Source organism: Aquarana catesbeiana, linkage group LG08 (genome assembly GCF_042186555.1).
Source record: "Aquarana catesbeiana isolate 2022-GZ linkage group LG08, ASM4218655v1, whole genome shotgun sequence".
NCBI lineage: Eukaryota > Metazoa > Chordata > Amphibia > Anura > Ranidae > Aquarana > Aquarana catesbeiana.
The window spans coordinates 67,279,862-67,302,670 of record NC_133331.1 but is presented as its reverse complement, the minus strand read 5'-3'; the positions used below and the strand labels follow the sequence as shown (position 1 = coordinate 67,302,670).

Sequence of the window (22,809 nt, the reverse complement as noted above, 5' to 3'; positions counted from 1 at the left end):
TGCCCATTATGAGGAGTTCCCACTATTTCTTTGTTGATGTCCTAGGTATAATAACCTGCTCTGTCCATTATAAAGGGTTCTCACCATCCTTACTCTGAATTCCTGGCCTTTCTTCAATGAGTTCCAGGGTCTGCACACCTGCTTTACTCATTATGAGGGGTATCCCCAAAAACGATTGGACCTAAAAACCTACTGTGCCCTATTGTGAAGGGTTACCACCCATGTGCTATCTTCCCAGATCTGCGCACATGCTGTGTTCCTACCATTTAGGGGATTTGTTCATAAAGTAGCACTTTCCTTCCAAACAAGGTATCATGGACAGTGGTCCGTATTCACAGAGAGAAGGAACGCTCCAGATGACGCAGAAGGGTATTAGAGGATGCATGGAGACTAGAGATGAGCTTAGGCGTGTTCAGATTCCAGTGTGAACCCACCTGCGTGATCCTGCCAGGAATCTGTCACTGCACTGGGCCAATCTTAAGCAGTTGAGGCATTTTCCTCCCTGCAGCCACATATACAGTATACCAGCCTCTTTTGTACATGTAGCTGTAAGGCAGTTAATGCCTTGGCTACTTATGATTGGCACAGAACAGTGACAGGCAGGATTGATCAGGTGGGTTCAGACTAGGATCCGAACATGCATGAGCTCATCCCTACTGGAGACACTGGTGTCATGGGGGCGCACCAGGGGTCATTAGAAGATACGCGGCACACTAGGGTGCACTTGGAGACACAATGGTGCACTACAATCACTAGATGACACAGCAAGCTATGGAGTGCTCTTAGAATCATGGGGCACACAGGGAAGCACTGGAATTACTAGATGACACAAGATTTTCTGGTGTGGCTAGGTGACATGGGATGCACCATGGCACACAGGAGTAACTAGATGACAATGGATGTTCTGCCATGTGCCGGAGTCACAGGTTGCACAGTGGTGCACTTGGGTCACTAGATGTTACTTGATGCTCAGGGGTGCCATGGACTGCAGAGGTCACAAGATTACACTAGATTAACTGGCATACACAGGATTCACAGACTGAACAGGGGTACACTGAATGACACTGGAAGCATCTTGGGTGCACTTGAGTCACGGGGTACACAGGGTCATATTGGGGTCATTAAATGACACTAGATGCTCAGGGGTGCACAGGGCAGGGCACACTGGGGTCACTAGATGACACTGTATTCTCAGGGGTGCACTAGAATCATGGGGTGCATAGGGATGTCATGGACTGTACAAGGGTGCTCTGAGGTCACTGAATGACACTGGAAACATCTTGGGTGCAGGTTAGTTACAGGGCACACAGGGTTGCATTGGTGTGACTAATTGACACTGGATGCTCAGGGGTGCACTAGATTCATGGGGTACACAGGGGTGTCATGGAATGCATAGGAGTATAGTGAGGTCACTGAATGACACTGGAAACATCTTGGGTTCACTTCAGTCATGGGGTACACAGGATAATTTCAGAGTCACTAAATGACTCTAAATTCTCAGGGGTGCACTGGAGTCATGGGGTGCACAGAGGTTTCATGGACGGCACAGGGGTGCACTGAGGTCACTAGATGACACTGGATACTCTGGGGTGCATTGAAGTACTGGGGTGCACAGGGGTGCACCTGGGTCACTACATGGCATTGGATGCTCAGGGGTGCAAAGGGCACACTATAGACACAGAGTGCTCAGAGTCTGGAATAGAGGACCAAGAAGGCGCAGGCAGGCAAGGCCTGCAGCTGGGGGGGCTCCTCCACAGCATAGCGCTGTGTTGCCCAAATTCCGAGCCAGGTACGCCCTCCCAATGGTCGGTGCCAATCACAAAAGCTCTCTCCTGATTGGCTGCAGCTCCAGTTAGGAGATATGTCAATGCTGGTGCTCTGGATGAAACCCGAAAGTGCCAGCAGCTGCATGCCAGACAGGAAACCCAGTGCAGGATCCCTGGAAAGCTAAATGTGATACATGCAACAATTGAAAACCATAATATTTTCAAGGGGTGAAAATCGGGGCCACCTGAAATGGCCCCAATGATAGCTAGCAGAAGAACATCTCAAAGGACTGCCCCTCCCTTAATAATTATTCTGCAAACCCTCTTTCCCTGCCCACTCTGCTACATTCCTCCTTTTTTTTTTAACTAGATTCATGGGGTCATGGAGTCATAGGGTGCACAGGGTAGGGTGCACTGGGGTCACTAGATGACACTGGATCCTCAGGGGTGCACTAGATTAACGGGGTACACAGGGGTGTCATGGATTGCACAGCAGTGCACTGAGGTCACTAGATGACACTGGATGCTCTGGGGTGCACTAAAGTCATGGGATACATAGAGGCACACTGGGGTTACTACATGTCACTGGATGCTCAGGGGTGAAAGGGCGTACTAGACAACATGGAGTACTCAGAGTCTGGAACAAAGGACCAAAGATGTAAGGCTTGCAGCAGGGGGGCTCCTCTGCAGCATAATGCCGTGCTGCCTGACCGCTGAGCCACACATGGACTCTCAATGCTGGTGTCATTTACAAAAGCTCTCTCCTGATTGTCTGTGGCTCCAATTAGGATATGTGTTCATGCTGGATTAAACCCGAAAGTGCCATCATCTGTGTGCTGGACAGGAGACCCAGTGCAGGATCCCTGGAGAGGTAAATGTGACACAAGCCACAATTGAAAGCCATAACATTTCCAAAGTGTCAGTCCACCTAAAAGGCGTTTTACTCTTCATCTCTCAAAATGTAAAACATTTTTTTTTTATTCTGCATAAAGTTCCAGCCTCTTCATGGTCCTAAATCCACAGATCTATGTCTCTTTGTGGTTGATCATGGCTCTATAATATTGACTTATGTATTGACATCATATGACCTACGCTAAGCACCGCCATTCCGGGAGATGGTCCATCACTCCAGCTGTCAGCCGCCTCATGTTTTTCCCCCAAGATTCCCCTCCTGGGAAATGAGGTTAAGCAGAGAGGCAACCTTCGTTTAAAGGATAAATGCCTTGAGCATCTGTCACTGATTCATTATGGCTGATCGGGGACTGTGCCGGAGAGAAATTGCCAAATTTTTTTGGCCATTTAAAGATTCCACATCTGTGAGATCTGCCAATAACTCAGCTTTACAGCATGGGACACGCCGCCAGTCGTCTCAGGTCATACCCGCGTCTCCTTTGCTGGCCTCACTTGCTGCAAGTGTTTGCTGCATTGCCAGGACATTGAGTGAAGGTTGAAAATGGTGCTCCTCCGAAAACTGATATTTACATTTTGCATTTGTCGCTTTGACAAATATTGTCTATATACAAAAAGTATTTAGTCAGCCACCAATTGTACAAGTTCTCCCACTTAAAAAGATGAGAGAGGCCTGTAATTGTCATCATAGGTATACCTCAACTATGAGAGACAAAATGTGGAAACAAATCCAGACAATCACATTGTCTGATTTTTTAAAGAATTTATTTGCAAATTATGGTGGAAAATAAGTATTTGGTCACCTACAAACAAGCAAGATTTCTGGCTCTCACAGATCTGTATCTTCTTCTTTAAGAGGCGCCTCTGTCCTCCACTCATTACCTGTATTAATGGCACCTGTTTGAACTTGTTATCAGTATAAAAGACACCTATCCACAACCTCAGTCACGCTCCAAACTCCACTATGGTGAAGACCAAAGAGCTATCGAAGGACACCAGAAACAAAATTGTAGACCTGCACCAGGCTGGGAAGACTGAATCTGCAATAGGCAAGCAGCTTGGTGTGAAGAAATCAACTGTGGGAGCAATAATTAGAAAATGGAAGATATACAAGACCACTGATAATCTCCCTCGATCTGGGACTCCACGCAAGATCTTACCCCGTGGGGTCAAAATGATCACAAGAACGGTGAGCAAAAATCCCAGAACCACACGGAGGGGACCTAGTGAATGACCTCCATAGAGCTGGGACCAACGTAACAAAGGCTACCATCAGTAACACACTACGCTGCCAGGGACTCAGATCCTGCAGTGCCAGACATGTCCCCCTGCTTAAGCCAGTACATGTCCGGGCCTGTCTGAGGTTTGCTAGAGAGCATTTGGATGATCCAGTGGAGGATTGGGAGAATGTCATATGGTCAGATGAAACCAAAGTAGAACTGTTTGGTAGAAACACAACTCGCCGTGTTTGGAGGAGAGAGAATGATGAGTTGCAACCAAAGAACACCATACCTACTGTGAAGCATGGGGGTGGTAACATCATGCTTTGAGGCTGTTTCTCTGGAAAGGGAATAGGACGACTGATCCGTGTACATGAAAGATTGAATGGGGCCATGTATCGTGAGATTTTTAGTGCAAATCTCCTCCCATCAGCAAGGGCATTGAAGATGAAACATGGCTGGGTCTTTCAGCATGACAATGATCCCAAACACACAGCTCGGGCAACGAAGGAATGGCTTCGTAAGAAGCATTTCAAGGTCCTGGAGTGGCCTAGCCAGTTTCCAGATCTCAACCCCATAGAAAACCTTTGGAGGGAGTTGAAAGTCCATGCTGCTCAGCTACAGCCCCAAAACATTACTGCTCTAGAGGAGATCCGCATGGAGGAATGGGCCAACATACCAGCAACAGTGTGTGACAACCTTGTGAAGACTTATAGAAAACGTTTGACCTCTGTCATTGCCAACAAAGGATATATAACAAAGTATTGAGATTAATTGATATTGACCAAATACTTATTTTCCTCCATAATTTGCAAATAAATTCCTTCAAAAATCAGACAATGTGATTGTCTGGATTTGTTTCCACATTTTGTCTCTCATAGTTAAGGTATACCTATGATGACAATTACAGGCCTCTCTCATCTTTTTAAGTGGGAGAACTTGCACAATTGGTGGCTGACTAAATACTTTTTTGCCCCACTGAGGTACATTAATCATGTGTATTCTTCCTGGAATCTTTGTGTGATTTGTGTATTTCTTCCAGATCTGTGCAGTAATCCAGTGTGACTTTTCCTGTAATGACCTCTCACTGCTGCTTTCTCTTCTTGTGCAGGGTGACTGGTCTTGTCTCCGCCTCCTCCTGTAGTGTCCTGTAGTGGGTGGGGCTTGCTGGGTCCCTCCCACAGCTTTGCTCTCTGCGCAGGCTATGTACAGCCCAGTGATGATTTCACTGCTACTTTTGCAAGATAATATCTGTGATATCAAAGGCATTTGGTACACATAAAGGGGATTTATATCCTTTGCGGATATTGAGGAATATATTTTTGAAAATGTTTGTGCCTGGTGCTCAACTTTTTATAATTGTCTATGGATTGGAATGGAAAGGTCATATTTAATAATAGTCCAGATGTAGGATGGGCACAGCATGCCCTTCTGCCCCCCTATGCCCTGGGACTGTCGTTAAGTGCAAAGACACTGTTAAAGGACCTTGACGATAGCCGGTAGAAGAACATCTCAAAGGACTGCCCCTCCTGTAATAATTGTTTCACTGCCCTTTCTGCTACCGTCCTTCTTTTCTTTTGGACAGTGCATACCCAATCGGTCTAGGAGTAGCATTGATGCCATAAATGCGCTCTGGCAGTATAGTTCCAGCACTTGGTAGAATAAACACTTCAGCCCCAGAAGATTTTACCCCCTTCCTGACCAGAGCACTTTTTACAATTTGGTACTGTGTTGCTTTTACTGACAATTGCGCGGTCATGCAATACTGTACCCAAACGAAATTTGCGTCCTCTTTTTCCCACAAATAGAGCTTTTCTTTTGGTGGTATTTGATCACCTCTGCGGTTTTTATTTTTTGCGCTATAAACAAAAAAAGAGCGACAATTTTGAAAAAAAAAATATATATTTTTTACTTTTTGCTATAATAAATATCCCCAATTTTTTTTTGAAAAACAAATTTCTTAATCAGTTTAGGCCGATATATATTCTTCTACAAATTTTTGGTAAAAAAAAAAAAAAAAATCACAATAAGCATATATTTATTGGTTTGCTCAAAAGTTATAGAGTCTACAAACTATGGGAAAGATTTATGGCATTTTTATGTTTTTTATTTTTTTTTTATTAGTAATGTCGGTGATCTGCGATTTTTAGCAGTATTGCGACGGACAGATCGGACACTTTTGACACATTTTTGGAATCACTGACAATTATACAGCGATCAGTGCTATAAAAATGCACTGATCACTGTGTAAATGACACTGGCAGGGAAGGGATTAACACTAGGGGACAATCAAGGGGTTAAATGTGTGTTCCCTCAGTGTTTTCTAACTGTATGGGAAAAGGACTGAGTAAGAGAGGAGACATTTCGCTGTTCCTACTTACTAGGAACAAACGACATGTCTCCTCTCCTCTGACAGCACAGGGATTTGTGCGTTTACACACACAATTCCCACCGCTGGCGCTCGTGCACGTGATCGCACGTGGCCGGTGGCGATCGCGACCACCGGCCACGTGCATCAGGTCCCCTGCCGTGCATCGGGTGCGTGCGCGCCCTCTGGTGGCCAAGAAGGGGAAGGACATACCAATACTGGATTTCACCCAGGAGAGCCATTCTGCCGCAGTATATCTGCGTGAGCCGGTCGGGAACCGGCTAAACTTTGCTGCTGCCCACTGCTGCCCTTGAGGTGGCCTTGCTACTGTTTATGCTGATCTGGGTGCCAAATGTTGGCTTATGCCTAGTCCTTACTGTTAATCACTTTGTATGCTAAATTGTGTTATTACCATTGTTATTTCATTTTATGCTTGCCTAGTTAACAACCATATTAGGTGACAATAGAGAATCGCTCCCAGACAGTGAAACTAGGAACCTTCACCTCGGAAACCCGGGCAGTCTCCTATGGAGTCCCTCAAGGCTCACCCTTGTCACCAATACTATTCAACATCTAAATCCGCCCACTTCTCAATATCATCAGGAAAACCGATCTCTGTTTCCACTCATACGCTGACGACACCCAACTCTACCTTTGCATCAACGGACAAAAAGACCTTCATCAGCAATTACAGAAATGCCTCACTTTAATAGATGACTGGATGACAAGTAGCTCCCTCAAACTCAACGGTTCAAAAACAGAACTTCTTCTCCTTCAAGCTAACAAAAATTCCACAACAAAGACTCCGTGGACACCTCCCACCATCCTCGGACAGACCATCTCTCCAAGCACCAAAGCCAAGAGCCTCGGAGTCATTTTCGACTCAGGAATGACAATGGATGCACAAATAGGATCAGTGGTGAGCGCATCCCACCATCTCCTCCGCCAGCTACGCAGACTAATCCCCTTCATCCCAGAAGAGGACAAAGCGGCAGTTGTGGGAACAATCATCAATTCCCGACTCGACTACGCAAATTCCCTCTACGTAGGACTTCCCCAATATCAGCTTGCGCGCTTGCAACTCATCCAAAACACGGCGGCAAGACTGTTAACAGGAAAAAAACCCTGGGAATCCATCTCCCCATCCCTAAAGAGCCTACACTGGCTAACTGTGAAGAATCGGATCACATTCAAGACCCTCTGCCTCACCCACAAATGTATACAAGGAAATGCTCCGCTATATCTCCGGGAGAAAATAAAACACTACACACCGAATCGCAGTCTTCGATCAGCCAACCAAAACCTCCTTATCATTCCCAAATACCGCTACAAAGCAAAGGGAGAACGAAGATTCGCAGTCCAAGGACCCCGACTATGGAATGCTCTTCCTACCAACATCCGCATGGAAGAAAACCACCAGGCCTTCAGGAAAAAACTAAAGACCTTCCTCTTCTAACAAGCTGACAACAGAGAATGTATGCACTTTACAAATCATTCATTCATTCATTCATTCAATATATAAGTTTGTCTATACCTGGTCTGGTGCTTGTTTTCTTTGATATAGCGGTACTACTGGGAACTAAGTATTACTTTCAGTAATTTATTTTGATATTGTATGTTTGTACACCCAACCTGGTGTGTCAGAGGGGCTGAGGTTTTATGGAAAAGGTTGAAGCAAAGAACAGAGGACCCAGCCTATCCAGCGGCTCCCACATGGGTACTGCTACATGATTCCTTCACAGACTTCACAATGACACGTGAGCTTCACTCTGTGCACCGTGAGTCCAGACCAGTGTGATGATGTATCCTCAAGGGAGTGTATTCATATCTCCGTGGGCTCACAGGAAATGGGTTAAATGATGCCCGGTGTCACTCAACCCAGAGGAGCAGCAGAATCAGGACAGTGCAGAGATTCTGCAGGGTCAGCACTGGAGGGGAGATGAGTATTGACGCTGCACATTATTTTATATTATGCTGGACAATTCATTTTTATTTTTTTTAATATACTTGGGTTTTAAAGTAGAAAATGTCACTTGTAGCAAATGTTATTTTCTATGCACTTTAAGTATATTGTACTAAGGCATCATCCACCCTGTCTTTTTGTTGGTGATCTGGGAACACCTGTTTGCAATGTAGGAGAGATGTTCTCAAATACATCCTCTGCAGGCTGATTGCTACCTCTTCCATAATGCTGTAACAACCAGCTGCTGGCAAGGGTGCATCTACCCTACATCATAGTTTGAACATTAACTGAATTCTTGTTGCCAAGTCTATTTACAACATATTTAATCTTTCATGCCCTGATGAAGGGGCTTAGCCTTTGGAGCGTGCCGGCTGTGTGCGTTGTTTTAATCTTACTTCACTCTATAATAAACTTTGATTGCAAAACATGGTGTGGTACATTAAACAATATGTTACCCCAACATTTCATATTCCTGATATGTGTCTGTTGTAGCATGTACTTGTATTAAATATTATCCTGTTCTCTTTGTATTTCTTCCTTTATGTGAAATTCCTGGTGTTCCTGCAAGTCCTCCTGATTTTCTATTTCAAACTGACCACACTAGGCATTAGAGCACATCCATCCCAGCGTGGTCAGTTTTCTGGCTCTGCTGGGAGAACAACCTACCTGTCCCCCAATGGCCAAGACCTGTGCTGACATGCCCCCATTGCACCTGCAATTCACTGGGAAGATCAGCGTACTGCTACTCCACACCCCCACCTCTCTAAGTCCTTTATGCAGCTGAGAACAGAGATTATGTGATCACTTATATAAAAAAAAGAGAAAACAAGGCATTAATATTTTTTTTAAATAAACACATATATATATATACAGTTGTGCTCATAAGTTTACATACCCTGGCAGAATTTATGATTTCTTGGCCATTTTTTAGAGAATATGAACAATAAAAAAAACTTTTCTTTCACTCATGGTTAGTGTTTGGCTGAAGCCATTTATTATCAATCAACTGTGTTTATGCTTTTTAAATCATAGTAGCAACAGAAACTAGCCAAATGACCCTGATCAAAAGTTTACATACCCCAGTTCTTAATACCGTGTATTGCCCCCTTTAACATCAATGACAGGTTGAAGTCTTTTGTGGTATTTGTGGATGAGGCTCTTTATCTTCTCAGATGGTAAAGCTGCCCATTCCTCTTGGCAAAAAGCCTCCAGTTCCTGTAAATTCTTGGACTGTCTTGCATGAACTGTACGTTTGGGATCTCCCCAGAATGGCTCAATGATATTGAGGTCAGGAGAGTGAGATGGCCACTCCAGAACCTTCACTTTATTCTGCTGTAGCCAATGACAGGTCGACTTGGCCTTGTGTTTTGGATCATTGTCATGTTGGAATGTCCAAGTACGTCCCATGCGCAGATTCCTGGCTGATGAATGCAAATGTTCCTCCAGTATTTTTTGATAACATACCTCATTCATCTTGCCAACAATTTTGACCAAATTTCCTGTGCCTTTGTAGCTCACATATCCCCAAAACATCAATGATCCACCTCCGTACCTTTCATCATAGGCCTTGTTGACTCCTCTCCAAATGTAGCGTTTATGGTTGTGGCCAAAAAGCTCAATTTTGGTCTCATCACTCCAAATGACTTTGTGCCAGAAGGTTTGAGGCTTGTCTCTGTGCTGTCTGGCGTATTGTAAGCGGGATACTTTGTGCATTTGCGTAGTAATGGCTTTCTTCTGGCGACTCGACCATGCAGCCCATCTTTCTTCAAGTGTCTCCTTTTTGTGCATCTTTAAACAGCCACACCACATGTTTTCACAGAGTCCTGTATTTCACCTGAAGTTATTTGTGGGGTTTTTTTTGCATCCCGAACAATTTTCCTGGCAGTTGTGGCTGAAATTTTCGTTGGTCTACCTGACCGTGGTTTGGTTTCAACAGAACCCCTCATTTTCCACTTCTTGTTTAGAGTTTGAAAACTGCTGATTGGCATTTTCAATTCCTTGGATATCTTTTTATATCCCTTTCCTGTTTTATACAGTTCAACTACCTTTTCCTGCAGATCCTTTTGACAATTCTTTTGCTTTCCCCATGACTCAGAATCCAGAAACGTCAGAGCACCACTGGATGAAAGATGCAAGGGTCTGTCAGGAGTCCAGAAACTCATTGACCTTTTATACATACACACTAATTACAAGCAAACAGATCACAGGTGAAGATGGTTACCTTTAATAGCCATTCAAACCCATTGTGTCAACTTGTGTGCATGTGTGGGCCGGAGATCAGATTAAATTAACCCTCTCGGGGTCAGAGATCAGATTAAAGTGACCCTCTCGGGGCTGGAGATCAGATTAAAGTGACCCTCTCGGGGCCGGAGATCAGATTAAAGTGACCCTCTCGGGGCCGGAGATCAGATTAAAGTGACTCCCTTGGGGCCGGAGATCAGATTAAAGTGACTCCCTCGGGGCCAGAGATCAGATTAAAGTGAACCTCTCGGGGTATGAGGGATCTGCTCAGTAAACTGGATCCTGGGCAGATTTTGGCTTTCTCAGATCAATCCGTTCATCTCCTTTACAATCCCTCTCCTCCATGTTATTCCCCAGCGGTGTTTTATCCCTCTATAAGCAGACTTATCCCATCACCATTGATCCTCTATTGTTCCTGGTTTTCTCCTCCGGCATTTGCCTGCACTGCCTGCAGCAGACTCTTTCATTCCCATCACAATGTTAAGTATAGTGCGGAATGATAATGTTTTCTTTGCTCTGACATTTGTCTTCTGTTTTCGGGAATTGTTTGCATAACAATATTGTTAAATGACTTTCAATGTAAAGCGAGTAAACAAATGAGAGAATTTTCTCGCAGGTGTGAAAAAACAAACAAACTGACGCAGTCTTCTGATTGTGATCATACAACTGAGATAGAAAAGACACAAAAAATACAGCTCTGTAATCGTTATTACATCATTAAATGTCATTTTTTTTAATGCAGGCAGTGCAAGTACCTGGATGTGACCTGGTATCAGCCTTTTGCAGCCCCTTGTACAGCAGAGCTCAGACTGGAAGAGGGAGAATCAGAAAAAGGAGCCAGTCAGTTGTGCTGCAGTGCTCATGTGCTAACAAAGGAGCAGCTACAGGCATCATCCAGTAATGTTTTTTTTTCAGCAGGCGATTCACCAGTGGCAGCCCGTCCATACAGAGCGCAGGGGCGCCGCCCCCCCCCCCTAATCCATGCGCCCGGCCCATAATCTACATGCAGGGCGCTGGACACATGGATTCCAATGTGTTTTTTTTTTAGAAGCACTGATTAGAGCCTGAGGCTATAATTGGCTTCAAAAAAGGGTGGGCTCATGGCGCAGAGCACTGTGCCCCGAGCCCACCCAGTTGTGTGACAATAGTAAATTAATATTCGCCATTGTCTTCCTGATTCTCCTCACGGCCAATCAGGAATCGGAAACAAATAGAGGGGTTGCCTGTCCCTCCCGATGCCCTCCTCGTGACCCTGGATGTTGAGTCTCTTTACTCCAGCATCCCTCACGAGCAGGGCATCGGGATGGCTCGCACCTTCTTACGAGAGCAGGACCATTACAGTTGGGATTACTGCGAGTTCATCTTGGAATTACTGAAATTCGTGCTTACCCGCAACTATTTTTGTTTCAAAGGTTCCCATTTCCGCCAGGTACAAGGCGTAGCTATGGGCACTTGTTGTGCACCAGCCTACGCCAACTTGTACCTGGGGGGGTGGGAACGGAACATTTTTTCAGATGACTCATTAATTCTCTTTACTGACCACGCCCTCATTTGGCGACGTTACATTGATGATATATTTCTGGTATGGACAGGAACTCAGGACCTACTTGATAGATTCATTCAAACCATCAACCAAAACTGCTTTAATCTCAAATTCACGGTCTCCACTAACCTCCAACAGACAACTTTTTTAGACTTAACCATCTTCAAAGACAATGAGAATTGTTTAGCCTCTACCCTCTATAGGAAGGAAACCGCAGGGAATACCCTGCTACACGCAAATAGCGCCCATTCCAGACCACTTATCAAAAGTATCCCATACGCACAATACTTAAGATTGCGCCGCAATTGCACTCACAAAGAGGAATTCAAATCCCAAGCGGATGCGCTTCGCATCAGGCTATTGGCGAGGGGTTACACAAAAACGTTACTACGCAGCGCTTACAATAAAGCTATACGTCAATCGAGAAGTTCCTTACTATATAAAAAGAAATCAATCACTACCAACTCCCCGGTGAGATTCATCACAAGATTCTCGCAACAACATGAACAACTTCATGGTATCCTAAGCAACCACTGGTCGATCCTTCAAGAGGATCCCATCATCAAAAAATATATTGGTCCCTGTCCACAAATCACCTTTAGACGGGCCTACCTGACCGTGGTTTGGTTTCAACAGAACCCCTCATTTTCCACTTCTTGTTTAGAGTTTGAAAACTGCTGATTGGCATTTTCAATTCCTTGGATATCTTTTTATATCCCTTTCCTGTTTTATACAGTTCAACTACCTTTTCCTGCAGATCCTTTTGACAATTCTTTTGCTTTCCCCATGACTCAGAATCCAGAAACGTCAGAGCACCACTGGATGAAAGATGCAAGGGTCTGTCAGGAGTCCAGAAACTCATTGACCTTTTATACATACACACTAATTACAAGCAAACAGATCACAGGTGAAGATGGTTACCTTTAATAGCCATTCAAACCCATTGTGTCAACTTGTGTGCATGTGTGGGCCGGAGATCAGATTAAATTAACCCTCTCGGGGTCAGAGATCAGATTAAAGTGACCCTCTCGGGGCTGGAGATCAGATTAAAGTGACCCTCTCGGGGCCGGAGATCAGATTAAAGTGACCCTCTCGGGGCCGGAGATCAGATTAAAGTGACTCCCTTGGGGCCGGAGATCAGATTAAAGTGACTCCCTCGGGGCCAGAGATCAGATTAAAGTGAACCTCTCGGGGTATGAGGGATCTGCTCAGTAAACTGGATCCTGGGCAGATTTTGGCTTTCTCAGATCAATCCGTTCATCTCCTTTACAATCCCTCTCCTCCATGTTATTCCCCAGCGGTGTTTTATCCCTCTATAAGCAGACTTATCCCATCACCATTGATCCTCTATTGTTCCTGGTTTTCTCCTCCGGCATTTGCCTGCACTGCCTGCAGCAGACTCTTTCATTCCCATCACAATGTTAAGTATAGTGCGGAATGATAATGTTTTCTTTGCTCTGACATTTGTCTTCTGTTTTCGGGAATTGTTTGCATAACAATATTGTTAAATGACTTTCAATGTAAAGCGAGTAAACAAATGAGAGAATTTTCTCGCAGGTGTGAAAAAACAAACAAACTGACGCAGTCTTCTGATTGTGATCATACAACTGAGATAGAAAAGACACAAAAAATACAGCTCTGTAATCGTTATTACATCATTAAATGTCATTTTTTTTAATGCAGGCAGTGCAAGTACCTGGATGTGACCTGGTATCAGCCTTTTGCAGCCCCTTGTACAGCAGAGCTCAGACTGGAAGAGGGAGAATCAGAAAAAGGAGCCAGTCAGTTGTGCTGCAGTGCTCATGTGCTAACAAAGGAGCAGCTACAGGCATCATCCAGTAATGTTTTTTTTTCAGCAGGCGATTCACCAGTGGCAGCCCGTCCATACAGAGCGCAGGGGCGCCGCCCCCCCCCCCCTAATCCATGCGCCCGGCCCATAATCTACATGCAGGGCGCTGGACACATGGATTCCAATGTGTTTTTTTTTTAGAAGCACTGATTAGAGCCTGAGGCTATAATTGGCTTCAAAAAAGGGTGGGCTCATGGCGCAGAGCACTGTGCCCCGAGCCCACCCAGTTGTGTGACAATAGTAAATTAATATTCGCCATTGTCTTCCTGATTCTCCTCACGGCCAATCAGGAATCGGAAACAAATAGAGGGGTTGCCTGTCCCTCCCGATGCCCTCCTCGTGACCCTGGATGTTGAGTCTCTTTACTCCAGCATCCCTCACGAGCAGGGCATCGGGATGGCTCGCACCTTCTTACGAGAGCAGGACCATTACAGTTGGGATTACTGCGAGTTCATCTTGGAATTACTGAAATTCGTGCTTACCCGCAACTATTTTTGTTTCAAAGGTTCCCATTTCCGCCAGGTACAAGGCGTAGCTATGGGCACTTGTTGTGCACCAGCCTACGCCAACTTGTACCTGGGGGGGTGGGAACGGAACATTTTTTCAGATGACTCATTAATTCTCTTTACTGACCACGCCCTCATTTGGCGACGTTACATTGATGATATATTTCTGGTATGGACAGGAACTCAGGACCTACTTGATAGATTCATTCAAACCATCAACCAAAACTGCTTTAATCTCAAATTCACGGTCTCCACTAACCTCCAACAGACAACTTTTTTAGACTTAACCATCTTCAAAGACAATGAGAATTGTTTAGCCTCTACCCTCTATAGGAAGGAAACCGCAGGGAATACCCTGCTACACGCAAATAGCGCCCATTCCAGACCACTTATCAAAAGTATCCCATACGCACAATACTTAAGATTGCGCCGCAATTGCACTCACAAAGAGGAATTCAAATCCCAAGCGGATGCGCTTCGCATCAGGCTATTGGCGAGGGGTTACACAAAAACGTTACTACGCAGCGCTTACAATAAAGCTATACGTCAATCGAGAAGTTCCTTACTATATAAAAAGAAATCAATCACTACCAACTCCCCGGTGAGATTCATCACAAGATTCTCGCAACAACATGAACAACTTCATGGTATCCTAAGCAACCACTGGTCGATCCTTCAAGAGGATCCCATCATCAAAAAATATATTGGTCCCTGTCCACAAATCACCTTTAGACGGGCCAGATCCCTAGGTGATAAACTAACTTCTAGTTACTACTCAATGACCCCAAAACACAAACAACTTAAACAGGGGATCTCACAATGTGGCAAATGCTCATTTTGTCCATTGGTAAAAGTAGGGAAAACATTTATACTACCGAATGGTGAAACTTTCACCCCAAAATTTCATACAAACTGTGACACCGAAAGAGTAAGTGTATCTTATGTTATGCCAATGCGAAGCCTTTTATGTAGGCAAAACTATCAGATATCTACGATGCAGAATAAAATATCATGTCTACTATTCAGCGGAGGGCAAGATGGTTATGGCAGTCAGCAGGCATTTAGATTTATATCATAAGTTTGATGTATCTCTGATATCATTCATTGTATTAACAGTGGTCCCAAAAGATCCCAGAGGTGGAGACTGGGGCAAATATGTTTGTCAAAAAGAAACCATGTGGATAGAACGCCTTGGCGCCACATACCCCCCTGGCATCAATGAGGCTCACACATACAAGCCCTTCTTATAGTATATCCCCTGCCACTCTAGCTCTTCACTGTAACTCTTCCCTACTTGCCCTCTTTTTCACAGTTGTCTATTCTAATCTATATCATGCAAGCTAATGAATTTATCTAGGGCAAATTCTAGACATCTCAGGGACTGCTATTTTATTATTTTTCATTGCTCCTATATCTTGTTGTTTTTTGTTGTTTATTTATATTTTCTTATCTGTTCCTGTAATCCTGATTATTGTTATTGAAATATAGCCGCTCTTAATATCAATATTGTGCTACATTGGTCTATCTAATTCTATATAGATCTACTCTAATTGCGGTCTTGCTATACTTGCTGTTATGATAACTCATGATAGGTGTACCCTGCATCGCTCTGGTTCATTTTCATCACTATGTGGCCGCCCTGCGCCACGCCCCCCTACGAGGGCGATAGGCGCACTATGGTATTACTGGTTTTCCAGGATACCTGGGGCTGCAACCGCTCTTTCCCTGTCTCACGCGTCGGCGGTTCCCATGCTGACGCTGTGAGCTGGAACATGCGCGGTATGCACCCGGCGGCCGGCTTGGATGATGTCACATCGGCTCCTCCGATTGGTGACTACAAAACTAGGCTACCAGCGTCCCTCTATCCACGCTCTACACTGCTAGTCGCTCTTTACCCGAGCGGCTGTGTGGACGCCGCTTTTGGCTACAAGTGTCTGTCTATTTTGAATCACCAACAGGTATGTGACTGCATAGCAGAAGATACATGTTCACACTTTAGTCAGGTTATATACCTTAATATGCTACTCTGACACCTTTTCATTTGATTACCACTATTTTCCTCTTTTGGGTTTGTCTGTTCGTTGCTACAGCCAAACGATCTTGATACCGAAAAATTTCCTAACACCATACACAGGCGAGGCTGACCGGAGGCTTGACATACCCTTTTTGGTCGGTTCAGTATTCCTTCTGGCTACATCTTTCACTGGATCACTCCAGCAATAGACTGTTGAATGTAAAGACACATAGTGAAGACACTTTTTTATCCCCGCTGTTCATACATGTTTTCCAATTTACATGATACATGATAATGGTAAGTGAAGTTTACTTTTAAATTAATTAATCACATTGGTATTCAACTGGTTTGATATCCAGTTGAGCATCTGGAGTATATTTAAAATCTAGAGGTAAAATTTACATCTATTTCCCAATGTTTTGGCTATATATGATGTACCAGTTGTGCAAATAATTCATCAACACTAGCCAGGCAGGAAACCTTAGTAACGCCTTAGTAACACCATCACTGTCATACATCTTCCTTTTAATGACAGATGCACTGAAAACATATATATTACATTGTAATATGTTACCATAGGTCCTCTTTAATTGGTCTATTATGCTTATAAAAATAATTATCATTTTCATTAGCCATAAATAGAATTAATATAATCATAAAATCACTGGATTACATGTATATAACATCTGACGAGACACACACATGGTTACACACATGGAATTGGATCTCTATACTAGCCCATTAATTTTCTACTGACCTCCTGTGGGTCATTTCTTGTGCACATCTGACGGTCTCTAATTTGTATCTCTCCTCTCTCCTCCCATTCTCCACTTCCCTCCCATCTCTTTTCCCCTCCCTTCCTTTCCTTTCTCTTCTCCCCTCTTTTCCCCGTCCCTCCCCCGCCCCCCCCCCCAATTCTCTCCATCCCTTTTTCTTTTCTTTTTTCTTTCTTTTTTCTTTATTCCCCGCATCTACTCAACTCATTGCTGTTATTCAAGCAGTCACATTTATCTTTTGATTCAAATAGACTTACTAACTATTATCGTTTACCTACATTATTACCATGTTACATACGTCCCCATAGTGTATGAATATTACCTAGGCCTTGTGGGACTGGCACCATCTGATGGGTCCCGGCGGCAGTGATATCAAATTCGCAATATTTTTACTATCTGGTTATAGTGTTTTTAGCTAGTCTATTTACGTTACATTTATTGGATGTTTTGTATATTTCAGTAATCTGTTCTGTGCTCCCGAAAAAGCGCTTTGGCATGCAACATGTTGAGCAAGTTCTAGACATCGATTGTTATCAATTGCATAGCTCTCTGTTAACTACAATACAACCGCATGGAAAAAGGATTGGTATTTCCAATTTCTGTTTGATTTATTCTTACATTATAGAGCTATGTATGGAGTGCATAATTGTAATTGTGTTGCTATGAACTGATTTCTGTATCTGTCCTTTTATATTCTCGCTTTTTAAACAATCTTTAATAAATCTCATTTTTAATATAATAAACTATAGTAATTATTGTGCCCAGAAAGTCCAAAGCCCAACCTATTTCTATGTATACAATTATGTTAGGACGTGGCACCTAGTACCGTATGCGTATCCACATCACCACTATGTGTTGATACTTGTGGTAATTTAACAATCAGGAATCGGGTCACCCAATTGGCATAGAGGATAAGCGAACCTTTTTTGCCACCTAGGAGGAGGGAAGGGACGCAGGAGAAGCCGCTGCCCAGAGGAAGCGATGCTCGTGACCTAGATGGGGTAAGTTTGGGACTGGTGGCTGACCGGGGGGGGTGGGTGCCTGTGACCCCGAACGACCGGGGGTGGCGGGAGTCACAGGCACAAAAAAAATATATACCACCAGCCGCCACTGCGATTCACTACAGAGTTGAAGCCATTTTAGCAGCTGTTTAGCCGCTTGATTGCTTTTACAGGGTCATGTCTGGTCCAGGGCCAGCTCTATGGTAGAGCCAGCGGATTCATTCTCCGGCTCCCCGATCACACGGGAAAGGCCAGAGAAGCATCAGAGAGCGGCTTGAGGGGGGGTGACCAGGTGTTGCCCCCCGGCCATCTCTATGACCCTCAGACATCACTGACGTCACTTCCGGCTTTTTTTTTCGCTGGAAAGTCTGAGATTTTTTTAATCTTAGATTTTCCAGCATAGAGGAGAGATTTGGGGACTTATAGACAATAGGTACAATAATAGTAATACAGCATGTAAAAAAGGAAAAAATAACCAAATTATAATATGAAGGACTAGCTTACCCTATAAATAGGTGATCATGTGCGGCACCAGGCCACCCCACTAAATTCCCCCCTGGCGAACAAGGGGGATTGTGCAGAATTACACTAAATAAATAGAAAACATAAACGGGGTACGGGGTTATCTATTGTGTTTTCTTGCATTAAAATTAATTAAAGTGTATTATTTCCAAAAAATGGAGTTCGAAAAATATTTGCTGCACAAATACTGTGTAATATAAAAATTGCAACAACCGCCATTTTATTTCCTAAGGTCTCTGCTAATATATATATATATATATATATATATATATATATATATATATATATAATGTTTGGGGGTTCTGAGTAATTTTCTAGCAGAAAAAAAAAAATGATTTTTACATGTAGAAGAGAATTTGCTTTGGTGTAAAATGGTTAAAGTTGCAAAAAAAAAAATCTTTTTGAGAAAAATATAAATAAAATATATTTATTTTGCACTTCAGCTTCTGCTTACTTTCTGCAGGTACTGGTGATGCTTTTTTTTGAGTGTCTTTTATAAGCTCTGAGCTCAGGCAGGTCACATGACAGCCTCTATGGGGGACTTACAGGCTGACACTTCTGCTCTGGCTGGGACTAAATACCAGTAAATAATCTAAAAAACAAGTCATACCTGAGATATGATTTTGAACTAAAATTACTTATATAAAATGGAGATGCACTGACCAATACCCAGTCTATCAATTTTCCTTCCAACAAAGATTTTAGGCTCACAGTGGGTGGTTTATCCTTCCCTAGCAGGTTAGCTGTTTAGCACTGATGCTGGCTGCTCTATCTAATATACAAATTACCACTAGAGGGAGTATTTACAAACCTGTATGTAAAAGGTAATCATGACAATCTGAAAATGAAAAATTCAGTTTGGAGAAATCACTCGTGTAAAGCTACCCCCGTAGGAGCTGCTGAATGTGGTGGGTCCTTTGTTCTTTGCTTTGACCTTTTCCAAAAAACTTAGACCTTCTAACACACCATATCACAGGAAATCACAGAAAGTAATACTTAGTTCCCACTAAGTTCCCAAACTTATATATTGTCACCCAATATGATTGGTAACTAGGCAAGCATAAAATGGAATAACAATGGTAATAACACAATACAAAGTGATTAACAGTAAGGACTAGGCATAAAATGACATTTGATGTCCAGATTAGCATTAAGAGTAGCAAGGCCAGCTCAAGGGCAGCAGTGAGCAGCAGCAAAGTTTGATCTACCAAGTGCTGGAACTATACTACCACAGTGCATGTATGGTGATGACGCTAGTCCTAGACCTATTGGGTATGCACTGCCCAAAAGAAAAGACGGATGGTAGCGGAAGGGGCAGGGAAACAAAGGGGGCTTGCAGAATAATTATTACAGGAGGGGCAGGACTTTGAGATGTTCTTCTGCCGGTTATCATTGGGGCCCTTTAAGAGCATTGGTGCACTTAACAACAGCCCCAGTTAACCTGCATGCTGTAAACAGTTGGTATGGTAAAGTCTCTGCACAGGTGCAAGGTAGATGTGGTTCAGATATGGTAAAGGTTTGGTATAATGCGGTATAGGATTGGTATAGGTACAGTCTAGATTTGTTATAAGTGCAGTAAAGAGTGCAGCATGGGTGTAGTATAAATTGGGTACACTTGGTGTTCTGCTCTTTTTGGCTCAGTCCCTGCTGGTAGTATTAGCAATGGGTGAATAGCCTTCTCACCAGTCCCTGGGATGCTGTGGTGACCTGCCTCACTGTAGAAGGGGGGGGCCCCCCTTGGTCTCTCCCTAAAAGCCTTTGGTGATCAGCAGTGGGAAGCAGAGGGTGCGTGTATGCTCTAGTCTCCCCGTTGAAGCGGTGCAGTTGCTGTGATGTTGGCGGTGCTGTGCTGCCCCATGTGTCTTCACTCTTAGTCTCAGGCTTGGATCTCCAACGGTATGGGCTCCAGCTGGCAGGCGATTATTCAGATAAAGGTGCTCTTTCTCTAACTCCTTCAGTGCCAAGAGGAAGAACTTTCCTGGGAAGTTTAATAAAAATCCTCTTTTCACTCACACTGCACAGTGACGTTTGGGATCTGTAGTGTAGCCGTTATAGTGTAGTCATTGTATGGCTGCCATCTCAAAGTACAACTCCCAACATTCTCAGCGCTCTGCATGGAAGTCTATGGGCTTACTTGACCTTAGCTCTCCCCCTGCTGGCCAGAGGAGAATGGTGCAGCATAACATCAGCAACTCAGTAGAGGGAGTGAAGAATAAAGGGCACTGTCTCCATCTCCATATTATTATTATTCACGATTTATATAACGCCAACAGTTTGCGCAGCGCTTTACAAAATGAAGGCAAACATTACAGTTACAATACAATTTGGTACATGGGGAATCAGAGGGCCCTGCTTGTTAGAGCTTACAATCCATTGCTGTAGCCCAACACCTGGTTACACTCAGTATGAGTCTTTATTGAAAGTGTAGTGTCTTTTTAAAGCTGAACCTTCCCTTCAGTCTTGCACAGTTGTACCGGCTCCTCTCCTGTACTGAAATGACTTACTATGATTTCACTGCACACTGTGAGCTTCTCACATTGTGCGTTAGAAGCTGCAGCAAGTCAAATAGAGCCCATCACAATAACTGGATGAAGGATATCTCGCATCATCTAGACCTTTCCTCCCCAGCCTGACTGTCCCTGGCTTATTCATTTCATTCATTGGATCTCAGTTTTTTCAGTCACATGTGGGCATTACCTAATGTGGTCTTAATGCAAATACAGCCTGCCTAGGAACATCTGCCCATCAAGGCAATTTGATATTTGCATAACCTCTCCCACTGCTTGCATCAGGGTCGAGGGCTTTTGAGAGCAGGGTGTTGTGATGTTTTCAGGAAGATGTTCACAGCACCATGCCGGCCCCTCCCACCAGCCATGATCTGCCGGCATTGCATAGAGTAGCACAGAGACCCAGTGATTACATCATTGGGTTTAAAATAAGGTATGTATTGAATATGGAAAGGTTTTATTTAAAGATTTCATTAGCATGTTCATGGAATCAGGGAAGGGGTAATATAAGCAGATTAAACTTAAGCTTTGAGAGACACGTTCAAGCAGATGAGATAACACCTAAAGTCATTAGCGGCTCTTATTCCTAGAAGTGAAGGCATTCAATCTAACCCCGCAGACATGGCGGCTGTGAAATATGAGCTGTCGAGAGGAATCAATTAAACACAACTAATTCTCTTTACATTTACACAGCCCGGGATGCAGATGCCTGCTCCAGGGTCTGACGTCGGGGAATTTAGTAAATGCCATTGCTATGTAAACCTGATGAAATGTATTCAGGACAGTATAATAAAAGGGGATTTGCATCCTATGATAAAGACTAATCTAGAAGATGTACAAATATTAGTAATGATATACCAAATGTGCGGCGCTAAAAATAAATAAATAATATAAAATATAAAATTAGATAACTATTAAACTAATAACTAAATGCATATATCCTGTGATGTAAAAGTAATAAAGTCAAACATAGAATAAAAATAAAGTGCACGTGCTCCGTGTGAAGCACACAAATCCTCAATAATATAAAAAGTCCATCATAAAAACATAAGTATAGAACGTGATGGTAATATCTTCATGCAGTGTCCAAAAATATATATAAGAAAAGTGCACGTGCTCCGTGTATTGCACAAAAATCCTTAATATGTCAAAAGTGCAAACACATAAACATAAAACGAGATGATGGTATCTTCATGTAATGTGCACACACCCCTCCACCAGATGTACCCTCACCTTAAGGGTTTTTTAAACAAGCCTGTGATAAATAATATTATCAGCTTGGGAAGATCCTCCTATGGTATCTCTTTTCTGTGGTGGCTAGTTGTGGCTTAAATGGTGATACAAAGATCACTCCTTCCTTCTGATCACAAGCCACTGTTTCCTCCTGGCTATCAGCAACCTCCTCATATATAACACATGTGAAAGACAATAGAAGCTTGCAATGGTGTGATAACGTTTTAAAACAGGGTTATTGCAACTAAAATCCCACATAGATGCACACTCACATTTAACACAGTAAAAACACGCCTTGGTATGCTTATGGACAGAAAGGGGGCAATAATGTCACCTGGAGACCGAATCTGCAGCCACGGTTCCCGGCGTTTGCCCCGTCCTAAGCCTGTAG

General features: G+C 43.5%; 1 protein-coding gene across 1 annotated transcript in view; it reads left to right on the top strand.

Annotated features, from left to right (window-relative positions):
• The window catches only part of SORCS3 (sortilin related VPS10 domain containing receptor 3), a 988,335-nt gene that overhangs the window by 229,410 nt on the left and 736,116 nt on the right, over positions 1-22,809 (top strand). The window lies entirely within an intron of this gene.